We start from the raw sequence: 6,348 nt of genomic DNA on the forward strand, positions 1-6,348 counted from the left end.
TGAAAGTCAGAGTTACAGAGAGGAAGGGAGAGACAGTAAGATCTTCCATGCACTGGTTCATTTCCCAAATGGCCACAACAGCCAGTGTTGGGCCAGGCAAAGCCAGGAGCCTGGAGCTTCCTATGGTCTCCCATGTGGGTGGCAGGGGCCCAAACACTTGGGCCATCTTCTGCTGCTTTCCAAGGCCACTATCAGAGAACTGGATTGGAAGTGGAGCAGCCAGACACAAACTGGTGCCCAAACAGATGCCAGTGTCACAGATGGCAGCTTTATCTGCTATGCCACAACACCAGTCCTCAAAATCTGTTTCCAAGAATAACTTCTTTATCACCTGTGGAAAAATTTTAGAAAGCTTCACCTATATGATGGAAACTAGGACTGTCTTAATTAAAGAATTATAATTTTACATCGTTTGAAAATCTGCAAGTTGCCAGAGGGCAAGCAAACTGGATCACTACCAAAATTTTAAAAAATCCAAAAGCTCTTAACATTAAGAATTCATAATTGCTTAGGAAAATTATTAGAAGTATGTATTTAGCTTTCAGCAGGATTATGAAAATTATATATTCAGCTTTCAGCAATATTACATACATGTAGGAAAAATCCATACACCTAACTCATCACTGCTGGGTCTTCCACAACAGGAGACAAGTATTAGAAGTCAGGACTTCAGACCTCAGCAATGTGCTCTCCCAGCATTCAGACTTCACTTAACTTCCTTTAGCACAAGGTCTTTTGAAATGTGGTGAAAGACATGCCGGCATATTTCTACAGTTTTTCCTTCTAAGCGTGGACACAAGTGTTGGTGCTGATACCTTGGACACCAGCATTTGCGTGTATCCTCTACTGCCCTGCTCTTTGTGAAGTGTTCTGTCCAAACCGTGAAGTTTGTGGACTAGAAAATGGAGATGACTCTTCCACATCTATCTTCTTTCTCAAAGGAATCATCTTCTTGGAATGCAAATTTTTGCTTCAGTGTGTGTGATCGTGTGTGTTCTAGACACTGGGTCCCAAATAAGTTTCCCTTGTGAGTGGGTCTACTGCAGGTGACCAATCAATAGCACGAAGCTTGAGAACATCCAGCATGTCTGGAACACCTTTATATCCATGGGTTTTTGAATAATAACTAGAATTGCTCTGACTGGCACCTGGTGCTGCTTTTGCATTTCAGTTGCTGGATTATCTGAGTCACAAAGATTACCAGGTGCTGGTTGGATGGGAGGAACACATGGAGGCTGGAGGGAAGAAAACTGAGGGGGATGTGGCCGTGGTGGAGGAAGGGGACAAACCATCGAACCTGGAAGCTGAGCTGGTTCCATGTTCGGTTGAGCACTGCTGATGGCATTTGTCCCAAACCACTGGGCCTGTCATCCACGGCAAAGGAACCAAAATTTGTTCTGTTTTTAAGTTCCTGCATTTTCACAGTTGCAGTGAAGAAAAGTGAGCTCTTCTTCAAGGGCAGCTGTTGTTTTTTTTTTAATTGCAGATCTTTTTTTTTTTTTTTTTTTCCCATTGGTTTGTTTTGTCTTAGAGCAGGTGACAATGGGCCCCAAGCTAGTTGCACAGGATGGGGAAAGTCAAAGTTCTCTTCTTTGTTTTTCCACATACTATTTTGAAATCTGAGACAACTGGTTTCTTCATCACTTGCCATACACAAAATACCAGCGAAAGATGGAAACCCACATCCATAATTATCAGGATTTACAAAGTTCAAGAGCAGGATCAACTGAAAATTAGGTCTTTGACAAGGTTCTGAAGGAAGCATTTTCCCAGTGATACAAACAATACTCTGAACTGATCCATAATCTATTTTTCCAAATCACCAAAACCTGGTCTATGGGAACACCAAAATATTCCAGCAGCTCTCTTAAGATGTGCAATATCAGAGACATCGATGAAATAAATGCTGAGCAAATTCAGTGAAACCTTATCAGCATCTTGGTGCCTTCCTCCGAAGCTGAGCCTCTCGTAGGCTGCGGCAGGTCAAGCAGAGGGCATTACAGAACTCCAGCTCAGAATCCATAACCCGAGCACGGTGCCTTGCTCCCGCCCCAGAAGTGCTTTAGATGTCGACTGTGTCCACCTATGAGCCTCAGCTAGCAGGCCACAGGTGCTAAGGACACATCCACGGAAGGCATGAGGCTCACCAGTGGCTCCATCCCAGTGCCCCTGCCTCAGCCAGATGGCTCTGCAGGGGGAGCATGGACCTCCTCTCTCGCCCAGCCAACCTGCCCTGAGCAGACTCAGTTCTGTCTTACTTGTGGTCAGTTGATAAGCATTGTTGGCTGATGAAGGAGAAAAGGAGCCAGGAGCCAGGGCTTTCAGGCCAGAAGATGGAAAGATAAGGGAGCAACACTCCCATCAAGGCTTCAGATGGAGGTGGATCCCTGCCCACAGCCTTGGTTTTAGCATAGGGAGACCCGTGTCAAGCTTCTAACCTAGGAAGCTGTAAGATAATATGTGTGCTTATTTCAAGCTGCTTTGTGCTAGTATGGAGGAGGAGGACAAACCATCGAACCTGGAAGCTGAGCTGGTTCCATGTTCGGTTGAGCAGCTCCTGATGGCATTTGTCCCAAACCACTGGGCCTGTCATCCACAGCAAAGGAACCAAAATTTGATCTGTTTTTCAGTTCCTGAATTTTTACAATTGCAGCAAAGAAAAGTAAGCTCTTACTCAAGGGCACCTATTATTTTTTTAATTGCAGGCAGATCTTTTTTTTTTCCATTGGTTTGTTTTGTCTTAGAGCAGGTGACAATGGGTTACCTGCTCTGGGAAACTAATACAGAACCCCAGAAAATATCTGGGGTGGGCTCTCCCTGGGCAAGGGAAGTAAGGAGTTGCCTCTAAAGGTTTTCTTTGGAGTGAGGCAGGAAAGGATCGGGGAACTAAGTGGAGGCTTTGAGGTGCTTCTGTATTTCCAGATGTCTGGGGTGGGTGTAACCCAGGACTGCCCAGGGTCCACCTGTGTGTGAAGATTACCTGAGTCAAAGTCTGCTGAATGAGGTGTGCCTGCCCTGGGGCTTTGAAAGAGGTGCTGGAGGACAATACAGGGACACGATCTTTAGTGACATCTGTGCAAGATCTCCATAGATAGAAATGTGCATCAATGACTGTCCATGTTCATTTCTTTTTCTGATTTATGGAGTGATCAATTCCTCCCCCCTCCCAAATATCTGGAGGTTCTAAGAATGTTTCAACTAAACTCCATTATCACAAACTGTGGAAATTAATGACAAGATTATGTTTATTCTTCCAGATAAGTTAGGTCACAGCAGAGGCCATTGGCATGAAGAAAAATTAAATTAAATAGGTGGTTATAAGGATATTTTGCTATCTCTGCTGAGGTATTTCACTCTCATCAAATTTGGTGAAGATTTAGTTTTCATTCTCACTTCCTTGATTCTTTCTTAAAGTTCCCCAAGAAAGTTAACTTCCTGCTATCTTATATGAAATGATGTTTAGTTACAGAAATGATGAACAATCTCACCTTATTCTGGATTATTTCTTTTTTTGTTAAAAATATTTATTTATTTATTTTTGGAGCAGCAAGATGGCGGAATAGGCAGGGAGCACACTATTAGTCCGGGGGAGAGACAGTTTAATATAAGTGGAGATACTGCAGGGTCAAGGAAGAGTAGGGGATGAAACAGCAGAGGAAACTCTTCCGGAACTAGTGATTCACAGTGTACCTGCGTGGAGAGCGTGGGAGCCCAAGTTCGGGACACCAGTGGCAGACTCAACACACCAGCGCTGGAACACGAGGTGAGCCGAACCTCAATAGCCCGAGAAACGAGCGGGCAAGCAGAAAGAGGAGACTAGAGGGAACGAGGCTTGAAACTCCGTGGGGAAAAATTCACCAGGCTAACTAGAAGAGATAGAGGAAAAAAATAAAAAAAGTGACCGATACGGACACAAGTTTCTCTCTCTCTGTTCACCTCTCAAAGGCGAGCAAGACAGAGCAGGCGCCATTTTGGACATACGTCATAAGCAGGGCGACCTCAGGTCTGCGCCAGCCCTGAGCCTAGCAGAAAAACCTGACTCTGGGGGGAGGGGTGAAATAACAGGAGATTAGCATCTAACTTGGCAACCCAGTGGGAGACTGCAGGAGAATTGGAGCCCACACTGAGGGCAGCAGAGATTCCCTGTGTGGTCCTTGGGAAAGAGCTTCCAATCTCTGGCTCCTGTGGGTATATCATTTGCCTGCTAACTACCTCCAATTACATTCAGCTGTGCGGAATTACTTCCCTTTTGAATCAAAAAAAGAAAGAGAGATTTACCACACCTAACCTGGGAGTGTCATCTTTGACATACCCTCAACCCTGAGGAACCAAACACAGCTCTCAGTCCACACTCATCTCAAGCCTCTAAAGCTCCACCGAAAGCAGACAGTCCACTTAATATAGAGCCATAGTGTAACAAGAAAAAACACCACAGTGAAGAAACCAAATATCTCCAACATGCCAAACAACAAACGCAAAAACCGAGGTAACAAGAACAAGGAAGACACTATGACGCCCCCAAATGAAAAAGACACCCCAATTCAAGATTATGAAGATGATGAGATCGAAGAAATGCAAGAAGCGGATCTCAAAAAATTGATAAGAACATTAAGAAGTTCTCAAAAACAAATTCTTGAACTACAGAAATCCTTAATGGACAAGATAGAAAATCTCTCTCATGAAAATGAAATATTAAGGAGGAATCAAAATGAAATGAAACAACTAGTGGAACAAGAAACTGTGATAGTGACGAGAAATCATAATGAAATGAAGAATTCAATAGATCAAATGACAAACACATTAGAGAGCCTTAAAAACAGAATGGGCGAAGTAGAAGAGAGAATATCAGACTTAGAAGACAGAGAACAGGAAAGGAAACAGGCAAACCAAAGAAAAGAAGAAGAAATTAGAAATCTAAAAAATATTGTCGGGAATCTACAGGATACTATTAAGAAACCCAACATTCGGGTTCTAGGAGTTCCTGAAGGCATGGAGAGGGAGAAAGGATTAGAAGGCATTTTCAGTGAGATACTAGCAGAAAATTTCCCAGGTTTGGAGAAGGACAGAGGCATCTTAGTACAGGAAGCTCATAGAACCCCTAATAAACATGACCAAAAGAGATCCTCACCACGACATGTTGTAATCAAACTTACCACAGTGAAACATAAAGAAAAGATCCTAAAATGTGCAAGAGAGAAACGTCAGATTACTCTTAGAGGATCTCCAATTAGACTCACAGCAGACTTCTCATCAGAAACCCTACAAGCTAGAAGGGAATGGCGAGACATAGCCCAGGTACTAAGAGAGAAAAACTGCCAGCCCAGAATACTATATCCTGCAAAGCTCTCATTTGTGAATGAAGGTGAAATTAAGACTTTTCATAGCAAACAGAAACTGGAAGAATTTGTTGCCACTCATCCTGCCCTGCAAAAGATGCTTAAAGATGTGTTACACACAGAAACACAGAAACATGGTCACCAATATGAAAGAAGGTAAAGGAAGGAAACCTCACAGCAAAAGATCACAGGAAGCTCAATTTCTCTTTGACATAGAATTAAACTCTGATGCTCTGTTAAAGCAATGTGTTAAAGTAATCTATTATGTTCTCTTGATGTCTGTTAAATTCTAATTGTTCAAAAACAGCTGAATTTTTATTAAGAGCTATGGGTTATTTAAATATGTGCTTATTTTCAAAGATTTGAATAATCACCTTGTAACAATGATCAAATTTGGTCTATGTTATGTCATGATTTTAAGGAATCTTATTTCAACCAGATATTTTGGATTTTGAGCCTTCTTGGCATTCTTGACAGGCATTCAAAAAATCAAAGTTTCAAACAATCTGGTCTCTAAAATTTCCAGTAAATTCTGGACTTTGGTTTTTCCAGTTTGGGCCCAACTGAAAAAATCGAAGGACCTATGTCTCTCATCTTATAGAGACACCAACTAATCAGGCTATTTGGATTATATTAGAAGGACTGTCAAGATGTGATGTGGTACCAGACTTTAAGTTTCTATAATGGAAAATGCTATTAATACAAATGTTTGAGAATTAAAAAGTCTAATGATCTTGTGTTACTAGACATGATAGTTATCTTAATGAGAAAGCCCCAGAGGCCTAAAGAGTTAAATACTTGTAAAATCCTACAGGTGCTTTCAAAAATACTGTGAAGTAAGCAAGTGCCTCTTGTTGGTTGATGAGTTTATAATTTTAACTGTCATCCACAGTTATATATGATGTGCTGCTCATAAAACTAAAGTGTTGTTGGTTCTGTGTTTAGCTGTCCTCCTATAGGTTCCTATGGACTTTTTCCAGCCACTTCTATTGTATTCAGTACTTTGGGATGG

At 42.0% G+C, this 6,348-nt stretch overlaps 1 pseudogene; it reads right to left on the reverse strand.

The window, feature by feature from the left end:
* Positions 1-843: 843 nt before the first annotated feature.
* LOC133762166 (mitochondrial fission regulator 2-like) lies at positions 844-1,892 on the reverse strand (annotated as a pseudogene).
* Between the last annotated feature and the right edge of the window lie 4,456 nt (positions 1,893-6,348).

Source organism: Lepus europaeus, chromosome 6 (assembly GCF_033115175.1).
Source record: "Lepus europaeus isolate LE1 chromosome 6, mLepTim1.pri, whole genome shotgun sequence".
Classification (NCBI taxonomy): Eukaryota; Metazoa; Chordata; class Mammalia; order Lagomorpha; family Leporidae; genus Lepus; species Lepus europaeus.